This window comes from Procambarus clarkii, chromosome 24 (assembly GCF_040958095.1).
Source record: "Procambarus clarkii isolate CNS0578487 chromosome 24, FALCON_Pclarkii_2.0, whole genome shotgun sequence".
Lineage (NCBI taxonomy): Eukaryota > Metazoa > Arthropoda > Malacostraca > Decapoda > Cambaridae > Procambarus > Procambarus clarkii.
Window position 1 is genome coordinate 30,090,910 of NC_091173.1, and position 27,058 is coordinate 30,117,967.

The 27,058-nt window shown below is 45.6% G+C and overlaps 1 long non-coding RNA gene across 1 annotated transcript in view; it reads left to right on the forward strand.

Annotated features, from left to right (window-relative positions):
* Nucleotides 1-282: 282 nt before the first annotated feature.
* LOC138368227 (uncharacterized) overlaps nucleotides 283-27,058 on the forward strand; it is a 147,069-nt gene continuing 120,293 nt past the window's right edge. The window contains exon 1 of the long non-coding RNA XR_011229545.1: nucleotides 283-327. This is a non-coding gene — a long non-coding RNA (uncharacterized lncRNA). The remainder of the gene's footprint in view (nucleotides 328-27,058) is intronic.

A 27,058-nucleotide genomic window follows, 5' to 3' on the forward strand; every position in this document is an offset into this window, starting at 1 on the left:
CAAACACTTGTTTGACTGATCAGGCAAGGAACTCTGGCCTGCAAATGTGTATTGCAATCAGAGATTCACCAAAGTGAGCGTCCTTAAATCAGGGTTTCTCTTTATAAGGCGCTACAGACAAATTGGAGCTGTAGCAAACTGCAAATGTAATGTAAATTTGTTTTAATTTACTGTAGGTATATGATTGCAAGGGGGAGCATTGTACTGATGTGATGCAAAACACACTATTAGCACCACCTACCATGTAACAAATATATGATTATCCTTCTTTTGTTATCCCCACAGTGGAAGCTGGTGGACGCTTTGGCAAAACTGGGCTCCCTCCAGGTAAGTGAAGGTGCAGAAACAGGCTGCTCCTTGAGTTTTCGAGGAGATAGAGGGACAAAGTGAGAGACTTTGGAAGATATATGAACAGAATGTAGACTCATGGCAATAAAGAGACACAGTGAAAGACTCAGGGACATATAGTAACACAATGAGAGATTTGGAAAGATACAGGGGCAGTGAGAGACTTGGAGACACAGACATAGTGAAAGACTTGGGGAGGAAGAGGGACACGGTAAGAGACTTGGGGAAAAATAGGGACACAGAGGCTCAGGAAGATATGACAGAGAGAGAGACTTGAGATAGAGCGAGACAGAGAGATATTCAGAAAGATTGAGGGATGCAGTGATGTAAGGGCACGAGCTTCTTTTTTACTGTACTCGTCCTCACTCAATAATGAATGGGAGGTAAATATAACGATCTCTGTGGGCATTAGTAAGCCTCCTCAGAGGACAGCAAGACTCTGTGTTATACCAGGTTTTCAGCACATACCTCATGCAGAACTCATACTTTATACAGCAAGTTAAAGACATTTATGTTTAGTAAGAGGGCTTTTGTAAATAATAGCTAATGAAAATCATACAGGGGTTTATTTCTATAGGTTTAAGCTTAGAGATACAAAATATATCTGGAGTGTGGTTGTAATTTGCAAATACTTGAACAAGGACCTTGCTAAGGATTACTTGTCTATCAAAACTTAATTAACAAATTAGGTAAGTTCCTTTAACTTTACAAAGGAGTATACTTCAAAGCTCCAGTTGCTACTACTGTAATCTCGTACACATGAAGAGTGTTCTTACTTGGTTCTTGTACACATTTATATCTACTGTACACTGGGAATTATGCAATGCGGCTTAACAATCTCTAACAAGTCATGTTGCCTAGGATAAACAGACGCCTTTTTTTTTTTTTAAATCGTGAGCCAAATTCCCGGGTGTGAGGGCCTCAGTATTGAGTGAGCCACCAAGCCTGACGCACACAGCATGAACTCACAGCACTGCTGTTCAGCTTGTGACCACAGCATCCCCTAAAAATGCCTTAATATACAAGTTCATGCTATTATTTAGCGATGATATTATTACAGAAGACCCCTGACTGTGATACAAATTATCAGGATTCTGATAATAGCAGGATTGTTGTGATAATTAGTGCTGTAGTGGGAGGAGTAATCTTGGTGGGGAGGGAGGTAGCATTGTCTGCTGACTCTGTGTGACCACCTTTTACTGTCTGGACTCACTATACCAGCTTAGTGGTTCGCTATGGTAAACAAAACATGCAGATGCTTACATATAACATTTGTATATAAATGCAAAAACAGTATGGTGGGAGGAGAATGGTGGCGAGTCAGGTAAGGTGAGGTGAGGGAGGGAGTGGCAGCCAGTAGCGGGCTGCCACTGCCACTCAGCATACCAACTTAGTGGTTCGTTATGGTGAACACAAATGTAGATACTTAAATATAACATGTATATACAGTGTAATAACAGCAAAAGGAGTGCGGGGGAGAAGCCATTTTGGTGATGGGTGTGGCAACATCTGCATGATTTGTCATGTTGGTAGGGGTGGCCACTATGCTCTGGGCATTATACCGGCTTAGTTGAATAGTTATGGGGAACAAAACATGTAGATACTTATATATAACGTCTGTATATAGGGTAATAACACCACAAACAGTATTGTTGGGGGTGAAATTTTAGTGCGTCTGACCTTGAATATGTGAGGGAAGCAGCCGCCACCTGACTGTGTGTAGCGACGTCTCTTAGTGCCTGAACCAACTTTATCAACTTAGTTGTACAGTTGTGGTGAATAAAACATGTAGATACTTATATATAACGTCTGTATATAGTGAATAAAAGCAAAAACAGTATTGTGGGAGGAGAATGTGGGCGAGTGAGGTGTTGAGGGAGCGAGTGGCTGGCTAGTGTGTACCGGTCAATCCTCGTTGCTTTTTGACTCATAATACCAACTTAGTGGTTCGTAATGGTGAACAAAACATGCAGATGCTTATATATAACCTGTGTATATAGTGTAATAACTGACAAAGTATTTGTTCACTGTTTTATGAACATTATAATTGAATCGACAATATGCACACAAAATTTTTGAGTACTGTACAGTGATGATTTACTCATTTCATTATATAAATATATCACACTACACACTATTGAATAATATTACAGAAAAAAACTATGAAAAATCAATCAGAAACATTAAAATAATTAGGTAATTATTTCTTTGTGGCGACTTCTGCCTGACAGCTGGGAGTAACAGACCGTCTGGGACGCTCGCTGAGTCTGCGCCTGTTTTTTGCCCGACTTCCCCGCCCTATAGCAGGCAATATATGCCACTTACGATTTTTTTTTATTTTTTCCGTGATCAGAGAACACAAATTAACATGTTTAGAAGAAAATTTTTTTTTTTTTTTTTTTTGGTATATACCTGTGGGTGACAAATGCTAATTAGCCCTGAGCAACATAATGGTTAAACTACAAAACACATCAATAGCTGTGGTGAGTAACTGCCACGGAATTCCACACCACAGCTATTGATGTGTTGGAGTACCACACAAGATTTAAAAGTCCCGCAGCTACATAGGGTTTACATCAGCTTCCTCAGGGCTATTTTAAACAGACGCTAATTACAAAAAAAATCCTGGGCAACATTCCCGGGTGTGACAGCCTCATTATTGAGTGAGCCACCAAGGCTGGTGCACACAGCATGAGCTAACAGCACCGCTGTTCAGATTGTGACCCATCGCCTAAAAAAATATTCAAATATATATGTAACTGGTATTATTTAGCGATGATAGTATTACAGAAGACCCCTGACTGTGATAAAAATGACCAGGCTTCTGATAATAGCAGGATTGCTCTGATAATTAGCGCTGTGCATAGTATGGTAGGAACAGTAATGCTGAGGGAGGGAGGTAGCTTCGTCTGCTGACTCATGTGTGGCTACCTGTTATTGTCAAGAATCAGCATATCAGCTTAGTAGTTTGCTATGGTGAATACACATGTAGATACTTATATAATGTGAGTATATAGTGTAATAACAGCATAAACAATGTGGTGGGAGGAGGAATCTTAGTGAGGGAGGCAGGCATCATCGGCTGTGTGTGTTGCGACCTCTGTTGCTGTCTGAACTCACCATATCAGGTTAGTTGTACAGTTATGGTGAACAAAATGTATAGATACTTGAATATAATGTGTGTGTGTATAGTGTAATAACGTCACAAACAGTATGATTAAAAGAGGAATGTTAGTGCGTCTGGCCTTGAACAAGTGAGGGAGGGGAAGCAGCATCGGCTGACACTGTGGCGTGTGGTGACCTCTGTTGCCCTCTGAACTCACCATACCAGCTTAGTTGTACAGTTAAGGTGAACAAAACATGTATAAGGATACCTCGGTTTAAGAGTTTAATCCATTTCTGGAGACGGCTCGTAACCCGAAAACTCATAAACTGAAGCTAATTTCCCCATAAGAAATAATGGGATATGAATTAATTTGTTCCTGACTACCCAAAAACCTCACTTCAAACTAAATTTTATACCTAATTCATCAAAATCTCCACTACAAAACTATGTTCAAGTTATTACTTACCCTTGCTGATGACTGCTGTAGGCGTATGAAAGATGGTGAGGAGGGGGAGGAGGAGAGGTTACTGTTTGGAAAGAGAGTTCCCTTCCATTATAACATCAGGCAGTGAGGACCTCTCTGGGGTGCATTCTCTGGCATGTTTTGCCTGCATACCACTAGGTCCTGGTTGTGGCTCACTGCTCGATGTTCTAACAACAAAGCGGTCCATTGATGATTGTTTTTCCCTTCTTCACAAGATGTCTCTGTAGTGAGACATGATTTTCTGATTTTCTGATTATGATTTTCTGGTCCATAAGCTAAATTAGAGGAGTAGTGCTAGGAGGAAGGAACTTTACTGTGAGAAAATTACTGTATCTGTGCAACAATTCATCTTCCAAGCCTGGAGGATGAGCAGGAGCATTGTCGAGGAGAAGCAGGGCCTTGAGTGGCAAATGTTTCTCTTGCAGATATTTTTCTATGGCAGGGCACACCACTTCATTCACCCACTTCGAAAAAAAAAATTCTAGTCACCCATGCCTTATTATTAGCCCTCTACATCACACAAATTTGGTGTTTCTGCACTTTATACTGTTTGAAACCCTTGAATTTTTAGACTGATACACTAGCAAGGGTTTAATTTTCAAATCACCACTCACATTTGAACACAGCACAAGCATAAACCAATCTTTCATAGGCTTGTGTCTGTGCAATGATTTTTCCTCCTTGGTAATGTATGTCCTCTTAGACAATCTTTTTCAGAACAGTCCTGTCTCATCACAATTAAACACCTGTTGCAGTAGGTATCCCACAGCCACTGCAAACTCTTTTAATTCTTCAATAAATCTTTCAGCCGCTGGTTTGTCTGAGCTGGCAGCCTCCCCATGCCTCACAACACTATGAATACCACTTCTTTTTCTAAATTTCTCAAACCATCCCCTGCTTGCCTTAAAGTTTTTTGTATCTACACTCATTCCAGTTTTCTTTACAAGGTCTTCGTGCAATACCCTGGCTTTCTCACAAATGATTGGCCTCTGAAACACTATCTCCCGCTAATTCCTTGTCGTGTATCCAAATTAATAACAACTTTTCCACTTCCTCAAGTATTTGTGGTCTTTGTTTTGTGATTGTTGATAGTCCTTTTGCCAATTTAGCACTCCTAATATCCTTTTTCTTGGCAAGTATAGTGCATACCGTTGACGTGGATTTGTTGTACTGCCTACAAAGTTCAACAACACGTGCACCATTTTCATTCTTCCGAATGATCTCTTGCTTTTCCTCTATTGTCATCCTCACATGCGATTTCTTGCCTTGAACCTTACCACTGGGTTTCGTGGGACCGATTGTGATATATATTATAAAAAAATTTATGCTCAAATAGCAAAAACTCCGAAAATAAACAGTAAATCCTTGTGAAGAATTCAGGCGGGATAGTTACTGGGCGCGAGGCACTGGTAAACTGAGCGGCGATCGCCATGCCACCTAGCGCTACGTCGGCCCGTACGCGTATCTAACACCCTCGTATCCTGAGGCAACCCTCGGATCCAGATACAAATTTTCCGAGCAAATCCTGCTTGTAACCCGAAAAACTCATAACCAGGGGCACTCGTAAGCCGATGTACCACTATAGATACTTATATATATATATATATATATATATATATATATATATATATATATATATATATATATATATATATAATATATATATATATATATATATATATATATATATATATATATATATATATATATATATATATATATATATATAATACACATATATATATATATATATATATATATATATATATATATGTGTATTATATATATATATATATATATATATATATATATATATATATATATATATATATATATATATTATATATATATATATATATATATATATATATATATATATATATATATATATATATATATATATATATATATATATATATGTCGTACCTAATAGCCAGAACGCACTTCTCAGCCTACTATTCAAGGCCCGATTTGCCTAATAAGCCAAGTTTTCATGAATTAATGTTTTTTCGTCTACCTAACCTACCTAACCTAACCTAACCTAGCTTTTTTTGGCTACCTAACCTAACCTTACCTATAAATATAGGTTAGGTTAGGTTAGGTAGGGTTGGTTAGGTTCGGTCATATATCTACGTTAATTTTAACTCCAATAAAAAAAAATTGACCTCATACATAGAGAAAAGGGTTGCTTTATCATTTCATAAGAAAAAAATTATAGTAAATATATTAATTCAGGAAAACTTGGCTTATTAGGCAAATCGGGCCTTGAATAGTAGGCTGAGAAGTGAGTTCTGGCTATTAGGTACGACATATATATATATATATATATATATATATATGTATAATATGTGTGTGTGTGTAAATCACGAAAAATAAACACATGATTAAAAATGTGACAGTGTCAGACCACGGAGGAAAATTGAAACAGGACTCCGTGGTCTAACACTGTCATTCATATATATATATATATATATATATATATATATATATATATATATATATATATATATATATAATATATATATATATATATATTATTAAATATGACCGAAAAAGTAAGATTAATAATTCTAACACGAATTTTCTCTATCTTTCTTATCTTTCTTTCGTGGTTTCGTGGAAGACATCATAAGAAGGAAAGTGAAACGCCATGCAACTTCTGAAGAGACAACTAACACAACACCTATACCCCCTATTAGACTATTTTCCAGGAACTTCTTTTCCACAGCCCATAAAACGGAGGAAAGGGTCCTGAAAGATATTGTCAGTAGAAACGTTATCCCTACAGACAAAAATCAGAAGATACAACTGACGATTTACTATAAAACCAGAAAAACGGCCAGCCTACTCATGAGAAACTCTCCAGACACAAAGCAGAACGCTTTACAAGAGACCAACGTCGTCTATGCCATCAAATGCCCTCTTGGGGACTGTAAGCCTCAAAAAAAACAGTATATAGGCAAGACAACAACATCTCTTTCCAGGCGTTTAACAATTCATAAGCAACAGGGCTCCATTAAGGAACATATAATCTCTTCCCACAAACAAACCATCACCAGAGAAATCTTAGCAAACAACACAGAAATCATCGATAGATACAGCGATAGCAGGCGGCTTGACGTCTGTGAGGCACTACATATCAAGAAGTCAACACCAGCAATCAACAGCCAATTAATGCACAACTATATTCTACCTACTTCAAGACTCCGCTCCAATATAGAAGCATCAAGAAATATGGACCAATAGGCTTTCTACAAACACTTCTATTCAATACCCAATTGATAGTCTGATAGGGGGTATAGGTGTTGTGTTAGTTGTCTCTTCAGAGGTTACATGGCGTTTCACTTTCCTTCTTATGATGTCTTCGACGAAACCATTGGAGAAGCCGTTGTTGACTAGGACCTGCCTTACCCTACAGAGTTCTTCGTCGACTTGCTTCCATTCTGAGCTGTGGCTGAGAGCACGGTCGACATATGCGTTAACAACACTCCTCTTGTACCTGTCTGGGCAGTCGCTGTTGGCATTTAGGCACATTCCTATGTTCGTTTCCTTAGTGTAGACTGCAGTGTGGAAACCTCCGCTCTTTTCCATGACTGTTACATCTAGAAAGGGCAGCTTCCCATCCTTTTCCATCTCGTAAGTGAAACGCAGCACGGAACTCTGCTCAAATGCCTCCTTCAGCTCCTGCAGATGTCTGACATCAGGTACCTGTGTAAAAATGTCGTTAACATACCTGCAGTATATGGCCGGTTTCAAGTTCATGTCGACTAAGACTTTTTGCTCGATGGTACCCATGTAGAAGTTTGCAAACAGGACACCTAGGGGTCATATTTAATAATATCTTTTCTAGGGGGAGCCCCGTCGGCTCCCCGGAGCTTTACCGGCTGATATGCTAATGTCAGACTTTGGCATCAGACATGTGTATGGAGTTCTAGGGCCTACCGGGGACCACGAGCCAGAACCTGGCCCCCTCAGAGAGGCAAGGGGAGCAATGGCCTATAGAAACCCCCGTGTGGTTGGAAGCATTCTGTCTGCCATCGACCGGAACAAGCATCCAGAAAGGTAAGCATTCCAAAACAAACCCCTATTCTGGTGAAAATTGCTACCTAAGCCGAACTAGTGGATAGAACTCTTCAACAGAAAACAAGGAAACTAGTATGACGTCATACGTCACCGCGCCGCTGTCTGCGCAGCTCCCCCCTCCCCGGGAGGGGGAAGGGGGAGCCCCAGACCTCCCACGCCGGCTATCCACCCATCAGTTCTTCGGCTGATGCTATAGGCAATGGTTATGTGCTCCGGCTCCAGTGGTTGTTTCAGCACTGTACCTAGAGTGTGGTGTCTGTTTTCTAGGTGGTGCGTGAGCCGGGAGTGATTCTCCAGTACTCGGGCTGCATGCGCCTAGGGTTCCCTTCCCTAGGTGCCCTGTAAGTACTGCCCTTGGGGCTTGGGGCCACCTTCCACAAGTTCCTTGGGTCCTGCCCCTGCTTGGCCGTTTACTGCTTGGTTTTCGGCCGCTCTTTGTGTGCTCGGGTGTTCTGTCTCCCTTGTTCGCCTTAGAGTAAGGGGCAGTGTTTGCACTGGTGGGGCGTGGGGTACTGTGCAGCTTGTCTTTACCAATCATTGCGGCCGGCTCTGTTCCGCTTGGGTACGCTGACCTCTTGCGGGGTTTCTTTTTCTTTTTGTTTATCTACCTGGTGGGGGGTCTGCCTTCGTTCTTGCCCCTTGTGTCCCTTGTGTTCTGAGTATTTTCTGGTGGTACCCCCTGCTAGGTCCCCGTGAGTGTACACGTCCCGGGGGTTCAGCTCTTAGAAAGTTGTTTGGTAGCTTTGGGTGCCGGTTAGCAGTACCCTGCCTGGGATTACCTGAGCGCGAGTCCTCTTAAAGTAAACGCTCGGGACCCTGGAAAACCCCTGGGGGCGCGCGGGTCCGATGGATGTGACCCCAGAGTCCCCCCCTCGCTTCCAGCGAGTTTGAGGGTTGCTCTCACCTTTTGTCTCTGGGTGACTCTCTGTTTTGCCTCCGTCTGCTGCCTGTGGGGTCGGTGACACCTTCGACCCGGAGTCCTGCGAGTTTGGTTGCTCGTTGTGGCTCGGTTACCCAGTTGTGCTAACAAAGCGGGTGCGGGCAGCAGGGGTTGCACTTGAGCCTTGGTGGTGGCAACGTTCTCGTGGTTTCCTCCCCGGGAGCCCCAGGGCTGCCCCATTGTAGTTCGTTTTGGGACTTGGGGGTGTTGGTTGCTTCGGTTCCATCCACGCCCCCTTGTCTTTCCCCTGGTTCACCCTTCCTGCCTGCATCCGGTTCCTTACCGTCTGTAGGTTCGGGGCTGGGTTTTTGGTAGTGTTCTTAGGCGTTGGTCAGCCTGTGTCCTGTGATGTGCTTCTTTGTCTCGGTCTATTGCAGTTGTTCATGCCCCTTGGTTCGGGTCCTGTTCTGGCAGCGACCCTTCCGCCTTCTTTGGTTTTCCTAGCTTGCACTGCCGTTTTTTTTTTTGGGGGGGGGGGGGTTTCTTGCGATGTCTCGCGTCGGACCCGTCGTTTCTGAACTCCTGGCGGGCTTGCATGCTTTGGGGAGTTCTTCTGTTCGGCAGACGTTCCGTCTCCTTGTGCCGCCTGGGTTTCGATGGTCGCGCCCGAGATCTTCTCGCGGCTCCGCCTTTTTCCTGGGCTCGGGGGGGCCTTGTCGGGGCTGCTTATGTTCTGCCTCGTGGTCTCGCCTCCGGTTGGTTGTCGGGTGGCTTCGTGGTAGGTGTCCCACCTGCGTGCTTCTCTTGGCGGCAGTATGGGTATTTTGGCGGTCCTTCCTTTTCCTGTCCCTTCTTAGGTGGTTACTCTTGTTAGCTTGGTTTACTCTCGGCTTGGTTTTCTAGTGGGGGTTGGGGGCCGTCGTCTTGCCACATACTGTCGCCTCTTTTCGTGCGGCGCAGGCGGAGCCGCTTCAGCTTGCTTTCGGTCTTGGTGTTGCTTCTGCACCGTTAGTCAGCTGTCTTGTGCGTCGTTTCACCTCCGGCCTGTTCGTGCGCCGCTTGCACCATCCTGGTCTCTGGTCAGCGTGCTCTATCTTCTCCTCGGTTGGTAGTGCCCCTTCGGTTCCGGTGTGTTTTTTCGTCGGCTCTTTCCTTTGGGCCTTTGCCTCTGGGGGTCGGTTCGCTGAGTTTTCTTGCTCCTTCGGTTTTAGCGTTTTGGTTGTTTGATGGCAGCAGTCTCCATCTTTTCTGGCGCGGGGTGGGGCTGCTGCATTCTGGAGGGTTCCAGGGTTTGTTGGTGCTTCGTTGGTCGGGCCGGGGGTGTGTCGTTTTTGTGTTCAGTGGCGGCCCTCCGCTGTTGTTTGCGTGCCACGGCGTTTGGGTCCGGAGCGCGTTTTGCGTTGATCCGGTTCTGTCCTTCCCGGTTCGCGGGTGATGGTGTCCCGGGTGGTCAGCCGTGTTCTTGCGGCTAAGCTGCCTGTGTTTTTCCCTCATGCCTGTGGCGTTCGTGGCTTCGCTGCTCTCGCTGCCGTCTGGGCGACGTGGCCTTGCAGTCTTTCGGGCATGGATTTTTGGTGTTCGTGCAGGGGCCTTACTTCTCGTGGTTCTCGTGTTGTTCCCGGGATTTTCGGGGCTGTGGCGCCTTGGGTTGGCGTTTGCTGCCGGTTGTCTCGCCTCCTTGGGGGGTGCGTGGTGTCCGCCTCCCGGTTTTGTCCCTTTGACCTTCCTGTGTGGGTAGTTAGCTCCGGGGAGCCGACGGGGCTCCCCCCAGAAAACCAGCGTTGAATGTAATGAAACGCCATTTTCTGGGTGAGACCCGGAGGCTCCCCGGCAACCCTCCCTCCCTCCGGTCGGCGTTTTTCGCGTGTTTTGACATCCAGCCTCAGAAATGATGGGTGGATAGCCGGCGTGGGAGGTCTGGGGCTCCCCCTTCCCCCTCCCGGGGAGGGGGGAGCTGCGCAGACAGCGGCGCGGTGACGTATGACGTCATACTAGTTTCCTTGTTTTCTGTTGAAGAGTTCTATCCACTAGTTCGGCTTAGGTAGCAATTTTCACCAGAATAGGGGTTTGTTTTGGAATGCTTACCTTTCTGGATGCTTGACCCGGTCGATGGCAGACATAGAATGCTTCCAACCACACGGGGGTTTCTATAGGCCATTGCTCCCCTTGCCTCTCTGAGGGGGCCAGGTTCTGGCTCGTGGTCCCCGGTAGGCCCTAGAACTCCATACACATGACTGATGCCAAAGTCTGACATTAGCATATCAGCCGGTAAAGCTCCGGGGAGCCTCCGGGTCTCACCCAGAAAATGGCGTTTCATTACATTCAACGCTGGTTTTTTTGTCATATTTAATAATATATGTCTACAGGAAAGACTGCTACCAAAATATACTAATATTAAAGCGCACGACCCAGCAGCAAGGAATCAAGCCTTCACGATAAAATATCGCCAGGATCTGATTCGTGATCAGATATACAAGGCAGAGAATGAAATCAAAGACAACAAAACGCAACTACTTCATGCTACAAACGAGTGGAGAAATAGCAACATCGACGAAAGTATCCGTACCCGCATTGAACAACACCTCGACATCGACAGACCAACATCACCTCAGCACTGAAACAAGGATTATCAAGAAACTAACAACATTATATGGAGGACCTATGGCAATTCCACGACCAAGAGATGGCTTCCTGATCCTTGCAGGAATTAACCTCACTGAGGACCAAGTCACTCTCCTAAATCTGGGCATAAACTGTCATGATATGTCCAGACCGAGTGAGATGGCCCGGAAAGTAGAGTTGGAAATTCTGTTGGACGACATATTCGACCTCGAGACACAAAAGAAGGTCACTACCAAAGATACCTTACAAGCAGAACTTATTGCAGAAGGAGGAAAGAATCGAGGCAATTACAGAAGCACCATACTGTCCCCTGAGCTCAAAGCGGCAGCTAAAAGCCTTCGTGAGAACAAGGAGATAGTTGTCAGGAGAGGTGACAAGTCGCCAATATATGTCATTCTTAAAAAAGACGAATATCTGGCGAAAATGAACATCATACTCTCTGACCAAACTAAGTTCCAAAGGGTAACGAAGGACACTACAGCCGAATTAAAAGCAAAGGTCAACAAACTGATCGAAACTGTGAACGCCAAGAAATCCGGACTCCACCTGCCAAAGATCATTGGGGAATATAAACCTGGATATGCATATGGAAATGTCAAGACACACAAGCCTGGAAACCCACTTCGGCCAATCATTAGCCAGATACCCACACCCACGTACAGACTGGCGAAGCGACTCAACAGCCTGCTGACTCCTTATGTTCCTTGCGCCTTCAGCCTGAAGTCTCCAAAGGAATTTGTTGACTTACTGCAGGGCACACGGGTCACAGGGATAAGAGCCTCGTTGGACGTAGAATCGCTGTTTACCAACGTACCTGTGGACGAGACAATCGGGATGATAGCCGACAGAGTGTATCGTGATCCAGCCTGTACTCCTCTTGACATACCAGAAAATATTCTGAGGAAACTACTCCAAGCTTGTACTAAAGAGGCACCCTTCTTGAGCCCGGATGGGCACATGTATAAGCAAGTAGATGGGGTCGCCATGGGTTCTTCCCTAGGTGTCCTGTTTGCAAACTTCTACATGGGTACCATCGAGCAAAAAGTCTTAGTCGACATGAACTTGAAACCGGCCATATACTGCAGGTATGTTGACGACATTTTTACTCAGGTACCTGATGTCAGACATCTGCAGGAGCTGAAGGAGGCATTTGAGCAGAGTTCCGTGCTGCGTTTCACTTACGAGATGGAAAAGGATGGGAAGCTGCCCTTTCTAGATGTAACAGTCATGGAAAAGAGCGGAGGTTTCCACACTGCAGTCTACACTAAGGAAACGAACATAGGAATGTGCCTAAATGCCAACAGCGACTGCCCAGACAGGTACAAGAGGAGTGTTGTTAACGCATATGTCGACCGTGTTCTCAGCCACATCTCAGAATGGAAGCAAGTCGACGAAGAACTCTGTAGGGTAAGGCAGGTCCTAGTCAACAACGGCTTCTCCAATGGTTTCGTCGAAGACATCATAAGAAGGAAAGTGAAACGCCATGCAACCTCTGAAGAGACAACTAACACAACACCTATACCCCCTATCAGACTATTTTACAGGAACTTCTTTTCCACAGCTCATAAAACGGAGGAAAGGGTCCTGAAAGATATTGTTAATAGAAACATTATCCCTACAGACAAAAATCAGAGGATACAACTGACGATTTACTATAAAACCAGAAAAACGGCCAGCCTACTCATGAGAAACTCTCCAGACACAAAACAGAACGCTTTAAAAGAGACTAACGTTGTCTATGCCTTCAAATGCCCTCTTGGGGACTGTAAGCTCCAAAAAACCCAGTATATAGGCAAGACAACAACATCTCTTTCTAGGCGTTTAACGATGCATAAGCAACAGGGCTCCATTAAGGAACATATAATCTCTTCCCACAACCAAACCATCGCCAGAGAAATCCTAGTAAACAACACAGAAATCATCGATAGATACAGCGATAGCAGGCGGCTTGACGTTTGCGAGGCACTACACATCAAGAAGTCAACACCAGCAATCAACAGCCAATTAATGCACAACTATATTCTACCCACCTCAAGACTCCGCTCCAATATAGAAGCATCAAGAAATATGGACCAATAGGCTTTCTACAATCACTTCTATTCAATACCCATTGTTTCGTGTTCTGTCTTGTGTTGATGAAATTAATACCCTATTAATGCCACCTCTTGTTCTGTCTTGTGTTGATGAAATTAATACCCTATTAATGCCACCTCACCCCATCCACCTCTCTCAAATGTAGATATAAAATCGGAGATGCGTAAGTTCTATTCAGTTGTGTATTTGTAAACTAAAGTCTTTGAAAATGTAATAAGTTTTACGAAACGCGCTCGTGTCGCGTCAGACTAGAAATAAAAATGAATTTTGGAGAATTGATTTTTGATTTGCCTCCAACAGTGAAAAGAAATGTACGAAAGATTGAGAAAATTCGTGTTAGAATTATTAATCTTACTTTTTCGGTCATATTTAATAATATATATATATATATATATATATATATATATATATATATATATATATATATATATATATATATATATATATATATATGAATGACAGTGTTAGACCACGGAGTCCTGTTTCAATTTTCCTCCGTGGTCTGACACTGTCACATTTTTAATCATGTGTTTATTTTTCGTGAGCGAGCGCTATGTCATGGGTTCGTATCCTGGCCGGGGAGGATTTACTGGGCGCAATTCCTTAACTGTAGCCTCTGTTTAACCCTTAACATGCTCGGGGTTTAATATCCTGCCATCCCCACAGGCGCATGTCATTTTGAAAAAAAAAAATTTATTTTTTCTTTCTAACCTGTTAATTTGTGTTCACTGATCACGGGAAAAATAATAAAAAAATCGTAAGTGGCATATATTGCCCCCTATAGGGCTGGGAAGTCTGGCAAATTATAGGCGCTGACTCGGCGTGCGTCCCAGGCGGTCTGTTGCTCGCAAGCTGTCAGGCCAGAGTTGCCACAAAGAGATAATTACCGAATTATTTCAATGTCTCTGATTTTTCATACTTTTTTTGCTGTAATATTATTCAATAGTGTGTAGTTTGATATATTTATATAATAAAATGAGTGAATCGTTGGTGTACTCAAAAATATGGTGTGCATATTGTTGATTCAATTATGTTCATCAATCAGTGAACAAATACTTTGTCGGTTATTACACTATAAGCACAGGTTATATATAAGTATTTGCATGTTTTCTTCACTATAACGAACCACTAAGTAGCTATTATGAGTCAAAAAGTAATGAGGAGTGACCGCCGTGTACCAGACAGCCACTCCCGCCCTCCCTCCAGTCATCTGACTCACCCTCATTCTCCTCCCACAATAATGTTTTTGCTCTAATTCACTATATACAGACGTTATATATAAGTATCTACATGTTTTGTTCACCATAACTGTACATCTAAGCTTGTATGGTGAGTAAAGGCACAGAGATGTGGCTACTCACACAGTCAGCTGATTGGCGGCCGCCCTCAAGGCCAGACGCACTAATATTTCTCCTCCAATAATACTGTGTGGTGTTATTACGCTATATACACACATTATATATAAATATCTACTTGTTTTATTCATCATACTTGTACAAATAAACTGGTATGGTGCCCAAAGACCATCGTGGTAACCAGTAAACAACACCGTCGTCTGCACGGTGGCGTCGTGCAGACGACGCCACCGCCCTCACCAAAATGGCGGCTCCAAACCTTCTCTTGCTGTTTATACCCTCTATACGCACATTATATATAAGTATCTACATTTGTGTTCACCATAGCGAACCACTAAGCTGGTATGGTGAGTGCAGTCAATAAAAGGTGGCCACACACAGTCAAAAGACATCGCCACCACCCTCCCTCCCACAGCATTACACCTCCTTCCATGGCGCACAGCGCTAAATATCACCACAATCCTGCTATTATCAGAACCCTGGTCAGTTTTATCACAGTCAGGGGTCTTCTGTAATAATATCATCGCTACATAATAGCATGAACAAGTATAATTTGGCATTTTTAGGTGATGCTGTGGTCACAAGCTGAACAGCAGTGCTGTTAGCTCATGCTGCATACATCAGGCTTGGTTGCTCACTCAATACTGAGGCCAATAACACCCGGGAGTTTGGCCCACGATTTTTTTTAAAAATGGCGTCTGTTTACAAGAGCCCTGATGAAGGTGTGGTGAACCCCGTGTATCCGCGGGCTGTTTAAATCTTGCGTAGTACTCCAACACATCATATGACATGATGTGCAGTTTACTGGAACAACGTCCAGCACGTCATATGACGTGATGCGCACTTTAAGGATTAACGCAACAGTAAAATGTGTACTTGGATGAAAAAACGATTCTTTGCGGCAGGGGATCGTATTCCAGGGACCTGCCCAAAATGCTACGCATACTAGTGGCTGTACAAGAATGTAACAACTCTTGTATAAAAAAAAAAATATATATATATATATATATATATATATATATATATATATATATATATATATATATATATATATATATATATATATATAGATAATGTCGTACCTAGTAGCCAGAACGCATTTCTCAGCCTACTATGCAAGGCCCGATTTGCCTAATAAACCAAGTTTTCATGAATTGTTTTTCGACTACCTAACCTACCTAACCTAACCTAACTTTTTCGGCTACCTAACCTAACCTAACCTATAAATATAGGTTAGGTTCGGTCATATATCTACGTTAATTTTAACTCCAATAAAAAAAATGACCTTATACATAATGAAATGGGTAGCTTTATCATTTCATAAGAAAAAAAATAGAGAAAATATATTAATTCAGGAAAACTTGGCTTATTAGGTCCCCTCCCCGCTCAGCTCGTTGTCGTCGTGTGGGGGCTTAGTGGGCAGCTGCCGGAGTGTGATGCTCCTTGGGACAGTCCTCTGTCCTTTTCTAGCCTTGTGCTCCTGCTGCCATCCTCTCCAATTCTGGTCGGCATCGTTTCCTTTTCCTTCTGTTTCGTTTTTCTCCCCCCTCTTCTCCTATCTGCTTGCCGTTTCCTGCCGACCTTTTGCTCATTCTGGTTCTTCCCTTGGACTTCTTCTATTTTGACGCCCGGGTGCTTGAGGAGGCATACTCTTGCACCCGTAGAACTGCAGTACCCGATGTCGAGAGCGAGGGGACCCTTTTATTGTCAATCCCCATTTCGTCACTGAACCCGATCTCGACGGACTGTCGGTTTCTTAAGGTGGCGTTTGTGGGGCGTATACTCACGACGCACCCCTGGGAGGCACCGGCAAGATCGGCGATAGCTTCTTGTTGGGTGTCCTGCCTCTAATTGTGGCTCTGTGGTGGGTGTGGGGGCACATTCGTGAATGAATTCTTCTTTTCGTCATGATGATAAACCCTGTTTCGGCTGCTTCTGGCTTACCTTCTCAGGCTCGTGGGGTGGGCGACCAAGCCCCCGAGTCGGTCCATATTGGAAGACCGGGCTCTGTAGCCTCCGCTGCATTGGGCCCCGACCTTGCTCCTCCTTTGGCCTCTCTGACTCCTTCCCCTGGCTCCCCTCCCTCCTCTGTGGTTGGGTCGAGCCCCAAGCCCCCAGTGGTGACTACCTCGTCCCCTGGCGTGGCTCCTTCTCTAGTTGTAACTACTGCGCCTTTTAACCCCTCTCTCTCTGGGGGTTCTCACCGCCGTCCTCGTCACGGCCGCCCTCGCTCGATTCCTTCCACTTCTGCTACCTATCAAGCCTTGTTTGGTCCCGCTTCGTGGGCCAAATATTTTGATCTCCTCCCTCTTGATTCTGCGCCTCCTGACGATTTCTCCCTCCATCGACATCTCGTTGATTCCGTGGATGCCTCCATTACTTTCAACCCCACTCGTCTCGGTACACGTATTGTTGCTGCTCCTTCTCAGGATTCTGCTTCCCGCTTGGCTGCCTTATCCTGCCTTGGCGAGACCCCTGTTCGGGTCTCGAAGAACGCTCAGTTGAATGCCAGTGTTGGCACTATTTTGCTCCCGCCCCATGTTGCGACCGGTGTTCGGGACCTGCGCGACTGCCACGACGATATTCAACATATCCTTGCTGCCCAGGGCCATTCTATTCTCCAGGTGGACACGTTTACTCGTCCCCCTCGTGGTAGTCGTCGTCAACCCCTCCGGGTTGTGAAGATTACCTTTGATGGTAGGACCCTTCCACCCTCTGTCATTCTTGCTGGTGCCAGGTGCTCTGTCCAGGAGTACATTCCTTCTCCTCGGCTCTGCAACAAGTGCTGGAGGTTTGGGCATGGTGCCCTCTGCTGCTCCGGGACTGTCTCTCTCTGTCCTTTGTGTGGTGGCGAAGGTCACTCTAAGTCGGAGTGCACTTCTCCCCAGGCTCGTTGCCTCAACTGCGGTGAGGCCCATCCTACCTTCTCCCGTGCGTGTGTCCATTACAAGCTTGAGGCAGCCGTCCTCAACTTGAAGCACCGGGAGCGTTTATCTTTTCCTGAGGCGAGACGCCAGGTTCGCCGGCTCCCGCCTTATGCTAATATCTCTTATGCTCGCGTGTTGCGCTCTTCCTCTCCTCGTCCTTCCCGCCTTCCTCAGACTCACAACCGTTTCCGGGCCTTGGACCCTGATGCGCCCACTGCCCCCTCCTTTGTTCCTTTGGGTTCTCTCCCGAAGGATCCTCCTCCTGGTCCTCTGTCTGGGGTTCCCCTTCCTTCTACCCGGTCTGTCGTGTCTCCTGTGTCTTCTTCCTCGTCCCCCTCCGATCCTCCTTCCCATCCTCTTCCTCCATCTATCGGCTCTCCCCACCGCCAGTCGGTGCGGGCGGATGTCCATCGCTCTCCTAACGGCCGTCGTGTGTGCTCTCGTTCGGCTTCTCCTGTTGAGACACTGGAATCCGTTGCCCGGTACGTAGTTGCTGGGACACCGGTCTCTTTAAGTCAGAAGCGTAAGCCTGGCTCCTCTCCTTCCTCTTCCCCGGCGGGTAAGAAGGCTTCGCTTTCTTCCTCAGCTCCTACTTCTGGCTCTGTTGCTCCTTCCCCTCCCGTTTCAGTGATTATGCCCCCTGTTCCTGCTATGGAGGTTTCTTTGGCCCCTGCTTCCCTTTCGGTTGCTGCTCTTGCTGGGGTGCGCTCCCCTCTTTCTACTCCCCCTCTTCCTGCTGCTGTCCTTGACTGCTCCTCTCCGTTGTCTCCTCCTCTTCCTCCTCCTCCTCCGGACCCCGCCCGCCCTCCTCTGATCTGTTCTCCCGTTTCCTTCCCTCCGTCTTTGCTCAGTTTACCCATGCCCCCTAACCCTGACTTTGCTGACCCTGATCCCGACCCTGATATTCTTTAACGTGCTCTGTTGCTCTTTCGCCTTTGTTTCTTCCTTGTTCTCTGTTTTTGTCCTTTCTCTTCTCGTCGTTGTCCATTCTTCAATGGAACGTTCGAGGTTATTACACCAATTTCCTCGAACTCCAACTTCTGATTTCGCGGTTTTCGCCCCTTTGTGTCTGTCTCCAGGAGCCAATGCTTGGTGCTTGTCCTGGTCGTTTTCGTGGCTATTCCTTTCTTTCCCCCCCCCCCAGCTATTGCTGGGGCTTCTAATTCTTCTGCTCTCTTGATTCGTGCTGATGTTCCCTTTGTTCCTTTGCTTTTTCCTTCGCCTCTCCATTGTTCTGCTGCTCGTATCTTTGTGGGGAAATGGTACACAGTTTGTTCCATTTATCTCCCCCCGAGTGTCCCGCTCTCTCTTCCTGATTTGAAACACCTCCTAGACTCCTTGCCGGAGCCTGTGCTCCTGCTGGGTGACTTCAATTGTCGTCATTGTCTTTGGGGTGACGTTCTGACAAATACCCGGGGTCGCCTCCTTGAGCCGTTTCTCCTCTCTTCTTCCCTGTCTCTTCTGAATTCTGGTGAGCCCACTCATTTGGACTCTCGGACTCGCACCCTTTCTTGTCTTGATCTTTCTCTCTGCTCTTCTTCTCTTTACTTAAATTTTACGTGGCAGGTTCTTGATGACCTCCATGGAAGTGATCATTTCCCCATCCTTGTTTCCTTTTTCTCTTTTCGCCCTTCCCTCTCTTTCCCTAGGTGGCAGTTTGCTAAGGCAGACTGGACCCTATTTACCCTCAGTGCTGCTCTCTCTGACCTCTCCCTTCTGCCTCTCTCTCGCGCTCTCCTCCTTTTTCATGACACTGTCTTCAACGCTGCCCTCCGCTCTATTCCTCGCTCTTCCTCCCGGGGTCCACGGAAGTGCGTTCCCTGGTGGAATGCGGACTGTGCTCGGGCTGTCCGCTGTAAGCGTGCAGCCTGGAAGAGGCACCGCCGTAGGCAGACGACCGATTCTTTTCTTTTCTTTCGGAAAGCGAGTGCGGTGGCCCGTAGGGCCATCCGTATGGCTAAACGTGAATGTTGGGCATCTTATGTCTCAACAATTACGTCCGAAACCCCTCTGGCCCAGATCTGGAAGCGTATCCGCAAGATAGCGGGTAAGTTTGTTCCCGATGTTTCACCGGTCCTTCACCTCCATGATACTCTTGTGGCGGACCCGTTGCAGGTCGCTTCCGAACTGGGTTCACACTTTTCTTCTGTTAGCTCTGGTCTTCATCTTCCCCAATCTTTCCTTCTTCGTAAACCTGTCCTTGAGTCTCGTCCTTTAGATTTCTGCACTCATCTTCAGCTTCCCTATAATGATCCCTTCTCTCTCTCTGAACTTCGTTCTGCCCTGGCCCTCTGTGGTTCTACGGCGGCGGGCTCCGATGGTATTCATTATGAGATGCTTCGCCATCTCCCTCCGAGCACGTCTCAGTATTTACTGAGTCTGTATAATCGGATCTGGGAGTCGTCGTCAGTCCCTGAGGGCTGGCTTGATGCCGTTGTCCTCCCTGTTCGGAAACCGGGGTCTCTGGGTACTTCCCCTAAGGACTTTCGCCCTATTGCTCTCACAAGTTGTGTCTGCAAACTCTTTGAACGTATGGTTAACGTTCGTCTGATGTGGTTCCTGGAACACCATCACCTCCTCTCCCCTTCTCAATTCGGTTTCCGCAAGTGCCGCAGCACGACAGATGTCCTGGTGAACTTGGAGGTCTATATTCGTACTGCTTTTGCTGCGAAGACCTCCGTTGTTGCCATCCTTTTTGACCTGGAAAAGGCTTACGACACCACTTGGCGTTATCATATCCTATCTCAACTTCATTCTTTTGGCCTTCGTGGTCATCTCCCTCTCTTTCTCCGCAGCTTCCTCTCTCGTCGTTCCTTTCGGGTGCGCCTTGGTACCGCTCTCTCTCCCTCTTTTCAGCAATACGAAGGTGTGCCCCAGGGTAGTGTTCTGAGCACTACTCTTTTTCTGGTTGCCCTCAATGGTCTTCTTTCCTCTCTTCCTTCTGGTGTCTTCTCCGCTCTCTATGTCGATGATCTTACCCTTTGTTGTCAGGGTGATGATTCGCCTCTCCTTCAACGCCGGCTTCAACTTGCAATTGATGCCTTGTCGTCTTGGGCCACAGATCATGGCTTCAAGTTCTCTGCTTCTAAGACTTGTGCCATGACTTTTACGCGGAAACAGGTTGTTCTTCATCCCTCTTTGTCACTTTATGGTCATCCCCTTGAATACAAAGATTCCGCGAAGCTTTTGGGGTTATTCCTTGACACTCATTTGTCTTGGTCTCCCCATCTCTTATCTCCGTGTTGAGTGCTCTAAGGCCCTTACCCTCCTTCGGGTCTTGTCCCATACTTCTTGGGGGGCAGATAGGCGCACTCTCCTTGCTTTACATTCCTCTCTCGTCCTGTCTAAGCTCGATTATGGTTGCCCTGCTTACTCGTCTGCTTCTCCTTCTACTCTTCGCCGACTTGATGCTTTGCATGATACTGGGTTGCGCCTCAGTTCTGGTGCCTTTTGTTTGACTCCCATCCTTAGCTTGTATGTTGACACTGGCTTCCTGTCTCTCCAGGACCGCCGTGATCGCTACTGTCTTCGCTATCTTGCGCGGTCCTTGCAACATCCTTCCTCTTGCCTCTGTCGTGCTTTAACTTTTACCCCTCCTGCGGTTCCTGTTCCTCTTCACCACCTCCCTCTTTCTGTCCGGTTATCTCGCCTGCAGGATTCTCTTTCCGTTCGTATTTCTGATGTTTCTCCTCGTGTTGTTCCTTCTTTGCCCCCGTGGAGGGTCCCTCTTCCGCGGTTTTGTACATCCTTGACCCGTATCACTAAAGCTTTTACCCCTCCTACGGTTCTAAAACGCCATTTCCTCGAGCACTTTTCTTCTCACTCCCGCTCCGTTTCTGTCTTTACCGATGGGTCTAAGTCAGCGGACGGTGTTGGCTACTCTGTTGTTTTTCCTGATCGCACTTATATGTGTCGCTTGCCTCCGGAGACTAGCATCTTTACAGCGGAACTTTATGCTATTCTCTATGCTCTTCGTCTCCTGCTTTCTCGTTGTCAGTCTTCCTTTGTAGTTGTTGTTGACTCTCGTAGTGCCCTCATGGCTCTCGGGTCCTTTAACCCTTAACATGCTCGGGGTCTAATATCCTGCTATCCACACAGGCGCATGTCATTTTGAACAAAAAAAAAATTTTTTTTTTTTGCTAATCTGTTAAGTTCTGTTCACTGATCACGGGAAAAATAAAAAAAAAATTCTATTGTACTTACTTTTGTTGCAATAGAGCCGAGAAGCTCTGCGATGACGTCACAATCTGCATGATCGCTCATGCAGTACACGCCCGGGAGATGTTGCGCGCGGTCCTCAAACAGCCAGAGTTGCCACAAATATATTTTCGCGCTATTTATTTACAATGTCTAAGCGCATTTTATCTAATTTTTTTTCACTAATTGTGTTTCAAATACTGTTTGAGCATATTTTGTATCAATAATTGTTGCATATTTGAGTATACACAGGCGCACACAAATGTTTTCAATTACGGCAATATAATATGTCATTACAGTCTATTATATTATATGTTCTGCTTATATGTTTACATATTTACACACTCGCACACGCTATACACACTTTGAAGCACACTTAGAAGATTTCTAGACTGTGGTAGTCATTGAAGCAGTCGACAGCACATAATGGGATACCACACGTTTCACACCATGTTTGCACAAGCTTCCGTTTCTTGTCTCTACGTGTCGTTGTTTTACACACCAAGCAATCACGTTGGGCTATTGCACGCTTCACACCAGGTGGCAAATACTTAAGTTTGTGTGCTAGGAAGCCTTCAGTGTGAGCGAGGCGTGGAGTACCAGCATGCTGCAACAGTGGGTTTATGATGGGCCGCTGAATACCTGGGACATCTTTTGCAAACTTTCCTAATAACTGTATTGCAGCATCAAATACAAAGTCACGGAAAGTGGGCTTACGTCCAGTTCTCACAAGGTACATGTTGAAACAGTTCAGCATGCTCATGTCCACAAGATGGAAGAACACTTTTTTCGTCCACCTACATGTCTTCCGCACACACTCTGCAGTGCCAATCATCATGTCTGATTTATCAATCAACCGCATGTTGATATTATAGTCTAAAACACAGTCTGGCTTATATAGTGGTGCGTTTGTTTTATGGCTCACTTTCCCACTGTTCACCATTGTTCCATCATGAATTGTTGTCAACAAGTTCACCTCTCTTTTGTCTTTCCACCGAACTAACAGAATGTTATCACTTTTCCTTCTCTGACACTCACCAACTGCAATGTCGTTGTCAAACACAGGCATTTCCCTTCGTTGTGGCTTTACTGTACCAACCAATCCGGTTCTATTTTCTAGCAAGAACCGAGCTAGCAAGGGACTTGTATAGTAATTATCTGTGTATAAAATGTGTCCCTTGTTCATCCACGGAGCCATGATGGTCTTCACTACACTCCCCGAGAATCCATGTTCGTCGTTACCGGGAATGTCTACATCACTAGCCGAGTACCTTGTGTAACACGTATCCTGTCTCACAATCACAAAGAACAAAAAATTTCAGGCCAAATCGGTTTCGTTTTGAGGGAATGTACTGTTTGAATGGAACACGTCCCTTGAAAAGTATGAGAGATTCATCAACCACCAGCTTCTGTGCTGGTACGTAAAAATCTCTGAATTTTCCAATAACATCGTTCATGTAGTGCCTCACTCGCCACAGTCTATCATCAGGTGTTCGGTCCTGAACACTTCCAAAATGTAGACACCTGAGGAGTATCTGAAACCTGTCTCGTGACATATATTTCCCGAATAAAGGTGTTGGTATTGTCTTGTCCTTGCTCCAATAGTCATTTATTGCATGTTTGTGACAGTGCTTCATCAACAAACAGAGTGCCAAAAACACATACATTTCCGCCACTGTGGTATTTTTCCAACGCTGCAGTCGTGAAAATTCTGTGATTTCCCTCTCAATCAGGTAAGCAGCATGCAGGTTCGTTTGGTGTACAATGTATTCCATGAGTGGTTCATCATAGAATGCTGTAAAATATTCCATCTCAGCCATGTCCTCACCTTGATTAGGGAAAAGGTTTGTAATCCCTACATCTTTATCGTCAAAGTGAGGAATATTAGGAATAAAATCGTCACCATCACTCCACTCAAGTACACCAGGCGTCCTGCGAGATGCAGAGGAAAGACGGCGAGGAAGCGATGCATACCGGCGACCAGGAGCTGAATACCGTCTGCGAGAAGCACGGCGGCTACGTGCACGTGAGGTGGGTGCACGTGAACACGAGGGTCTTGGTCCCTCATGTGGTGCCATGCGGTGGCGCTTGGCTGGGCGAGATGCTGCTGATGCGACAATTTCTCGCCCAGTTACACCACTGGTACCAGCCACAGGCTCAATAAAACTTTGATCTGAGTCACTAAACCCAGAAAAGGAGTCACCTCCCTCTGACTCGTCACCCTCAAACAGAAAATATCCACAGGAACTGTGAGGTCGTGGTAGAATTGGGGTAGAAAATGGGCGAGGAGGCATGGGAGAGCGTATAGGCCTCGCCATGGCATGGCGGTCATTCTCACTTTCACTGCTGCTGCTACTATCTCCCGACAACTGTGTATAATCCTCATCGTTGTCTGAATCGTCAAACACACTTTCTTCACCTTCAGAGAATAATTCGTGGGCTATTTGCTCTGGGGTGAGGGACTGAGTGATGCGTGCTCGTGAGGCGTTTGACCGTGCGCTCGCCATGGTGACTCTCGCTAAACTGAGGCCTCCCATGCCATCGGAGCGTGAGCTGGATTTTTTTTCAAAATGGCCGCTGTTTACTAGAGCCCCTGGGCAGCGTATGGGACCCCCAGCTACACCGCGGGCCATTCAAATCGTGCGCGGTACCCATACACTTCATATGAAGTGAAGCGCAGTTGACTGGTAAAACGATTTACACTTCATATGAAGTGATGCGCACTTTAAGGGTTAACCCAGTTCATCCAGTAGTTGTCGAGATCCAGCATTGGCTGTTTCTCGTTCACAGTAAATTTAAGTCGGTTGAGTTTTGTTGGGTTCCCAGCCATATTGGTGTGTCTTTAAATGAACGTGCAGATGCTGCCGCCAAGGAAGCTGTCCGCTCTTGTCCCATCTCTCGTAAAGGCATTCCGTATTCCGACTTTTACCCGGTTATCCATTCCTCAGTCCTTACCCATTGGCAGGCTTCTTGGTTGTCTGTTACTGGTAACAAGCTACGTACTCTTAAATGTTGTGTTTCCTCGTGGCAGTCCTCCTTCCACCGTAACCGGCGGTGGGAAACAGCTCTGGCGAGGTTGCGTATTGGCCATACTCGCTTAACCCATGGTCACTTGATGGAGCGCCGCCCTGCTCCTTATTGTCCTAGTTGCATTGTCCCTCTTAGGGTCGTGCATGTCCTTCTTGAATGTCCTGACTTCCAGGACGAGCGTGTGTCTTGCTTTCCAACCGCCCCTCGCGGTCACCTGTCCCTCGATAGAATTCTTGGTGACTCGGATACTTTTGATATCGTTCGCCTTATGCGTTTTTGTTCTATTGGCATCCTTGGTGATATTTAGCGCCCTCTGATTATTTTGCGTGTTTGATGGTGCTACATAGCCTTCCCGGTTTGGTGCCTTCTTTTGATAATTACTTACTTATTTGGCTTATTAGGCAAATCGGGCCTTGCATAGTAGGCTGAGAAGTGCGTTCTGGCTACTAGGTACGACATATATATATATATATATATATATATATATATATATATATATATATATATATATATATATATATATATATATATAAAATCCAAATTTATATATATATATATATATATATATATATATATATATATATATATATATATATATATATATATATATATATATATATAAAATCTCTTGGAAATCCATACTGGGTGAAGATCTTCAATAGGTGTTTCACCACAGTAGCAGCCGTAATGTTCTTTACTGGAACTGCTATGGGGAATCTGGTGGTAAGACACATGATAGTATATAGGCGATGCCAGAACTGGTCCAGGGTAAAGGACCAACACAGTCTATGATGAGTCTGTGGAAAGGTTTCGCAGGCACTGGGGTAGGATTTAATGGAGCCTGGGGAATAGAGATGTTAGGTTTACCTGCCATCTGACATGTATGACACTGTTGCACGTACTTTTTGCCGTCTTTTACCATACCTGGCCAGTAGTAGTCTTGTCTGATTCCGTGGTAGGTTTTGTTAAAACCATAGTGAGAAAGAGCTCTGTGGGCCAGGTGTAGAATATCGGGCCGTTGGCTGGTGGGAATCACTAGTTGTTCGACATTGGCCCAATCGTCATCCTCCTTCAGCTTACTGGGTCTGTATCTGTGGTAGAGCAACTCATTCTCTAGGAAGAACCCAGGGATACTGTCAGTTTGAGTCAGCCTGGAAGAATAATGGTGTTAATGATTGATCTTCCCTCTGTAACTTACGGAACTCCAACTTGGTAAGATTCGGTGGTATATTCTGAGGGTCTTGAGGGACAGCGGTAGCAGTAGAGTCAGCTGGTTGCGGGCGTGCAGCTTGTGCATGGGTGGTCACCAAAACCGGAGGAGAAACTTCATCACTTTCTTGGACCTCTGCTGGAACATATTCAAAGATGGGATTATCCATTACAGAGGTACACACCTGGGGTTTGTCCGTGATGATCAGGTTGGACGGTTGCAGATCTTCTGCCAAGTCGTTGCCCAGGAGAAGTTGCACTCCAGGCATGGGAAAAGGCTTTTCCCTGATGGCGACTTGGACTTCACCGGTCACGAAGGGACAATCCAGGTGGACTCTGGCGAGTGGATACCGAATGGTAGCAGTGAGGTCAGTGATAAGGACGGTTTCCCCGGTGTAGGTGATGTTAGGTACAGCTGATTTCAATATTAGGGACTGAAGAGCCGCTGTGTCCCTCAAGATCTTCAATTTGAAACGTCCCTCCGAATCTATACCGTTGGTAGAGACAGTTCCAGGATAGAGGTGTTTACTGAAGAAAGAAAGATCATTAACCCTTCAATTGCGCATCGCATCATATGATGCTTTGACCGACTTGCAGTAAATTGCGCATCGCATCATGTGATGCTTTGGAGTACTACGCAAGATTTAAATGGCCCGCGGATACACGGGGTTCACCACACCTTCATCAGGGCTCTTGTAAACAGACGCCATTTTTTTAAAAAAT